A 1,502-nucleotide genomic window follows, 5' to 3' on the forward strand; every position below is an offset into this window, starting at 1 on the left:
TTGGCTAAGAAGTCATCAAGCTCAATCAACCTGGCTGCCTTCTGTTTAATTCCTCATCGTGAGTCCCCATCTCCTTGCCAATTATGGTCATTAGCAGTGAAGTTATTTAGCAAGAGTTGTATTTCACTATAAGGTATCGCCATGCAACTACCCCCACAAGATGAATCAAGATTCATCTTTGATGCCTCGTCTAGCCCATCAACAAAAGTGTGAACCAACACCTCATCAGTCTGACAATGATGCGGGCAGTCTCTGAGTAGCTTCTTGTACCTTTCCCAAGCTTGACGCAGTGTCTCGCCATCCCGTTGTTGGAACCCAAGAATCTGGCTCCTTAGCGACTTTGTCTTCTTAGTGGGGAAAAACTTGATTAAGAATTTCCTTAATAGATCATCCCAAGTGTGGATTGAGTTCGCGGGCTCCTTTTGCAACCATTCCTTAGCTTCCCCCAGTAGTGAAAAGGGAAATAATGTTAGCCTGACATAGTCCTTAGAAACGTTCGGATAATTATAGGTGTCCGTAATTTCCAGAAAATTCTGAATGTGCCTCTGCGGGTCTTCATGAGATAAACCCACATACTTCCCTGTGGACTGAATCAGCTATACCATGTACTGTTTGAGTTCAAAATGCCCTGTGATATCCGACTTCACAATAGCCTGAGTCATATTAGCAAGATTGGGCCTTGCGGCTTCTATCATCGCATGCTCTTCATTACCTGCCATCTCTGTTGGCTGTGGTTGAACTACGATGTCCAACTCTCCTTCTATTCTAGTTCTAGCTTCGACTTCCTCCTCACTCTGTGAAGTGTTCGTTCAATTTCAGGATCAAGAGGAAGGAGATTGTTTGCGCTTTTACTCCTCCGCATTCAAGAGAAGAGCATGCGTTAACACAAACAGGGTAAATTGAAAATTAGAGCTTGAACAAATAACTAATAAGAGCTTAACTCAGTAAAGTAGCTAATTTCTAAGTCCCCGGCAACGGCGTCAAAAACTTGTTGCGACCAAAGACACTCACGCAAGTATACGTGGTCGTCAAGTAATAGAGTAGTGAGTAGAGTATCATTCAAACCTAAAAACTTTTGACTAATTCAAACTCAAATAACTTATCGACTCAAGCGATTTCTCACAAAATAGATAATTTCCTAATTTACTACCGAAAAACTATCAAGTAATGAAATACTAGAAATCAACCACAACAATTCAACAATTTCGAATAAAACTCAATAGGAGATAATATTCCAGGGTCACAGGTTAGCTAACAATCATGTTGCGTTCTTAGCTTAAAATGACTAATTGATTTATCTGAATTTTTGATTGACAAGGTTGATATTACTCATAAGAATCTGTCGAGTTCTTACTCGCCTATTCAATCTAACTTAATGCCTATATGTCTATAGAATTAAGATTAACAAGAATGCATTTACAATACATGTATTTCAACCAAGCAAGGCAATTAGGTATATGTCTATCCTAATTGCGAATCCTTTCCCCGATGCCCAGGTTCAA

The 1,502-nt window shown here is 39.9% G+C and overlaps 1 non-coding gene across 1 annotated transcript; it reads left to right on the forward strand.

Moving 5' to 3' along the window:
* The first annotated feature begins 231 nt into the window (after nucleotides 1–231).
* Nucleotides 232–338, forward strand: LOC142173976 (small nucleolar RNA R71). The gene has a single exon (XR_012703341.1). It is a non-coding gene; the product is annotated as a small nucleolar RNA R71 (small nucleolar RNA).
* The last annotated feature ends 1,164 nt before the right edge of the window (nucleotides 339–1,502 follow it).

The sequence above is a fragment of the Nicotiana tabacum genome, chromosome 19 (genome assembly GCF_000715075.1).
Source record: "Nicotiana tabacum cultivar K326 chromosome 19, ASM71507v2, whole genome shotgun sequence".
In the NCBI taxonomy this organism is placed as follows: Eukaryota; Viridiplantae; Streptophyta; class Magnoliopsida; order Solanales; family Solanaceae; genus Nicotiana; species Nicotiana tabacum.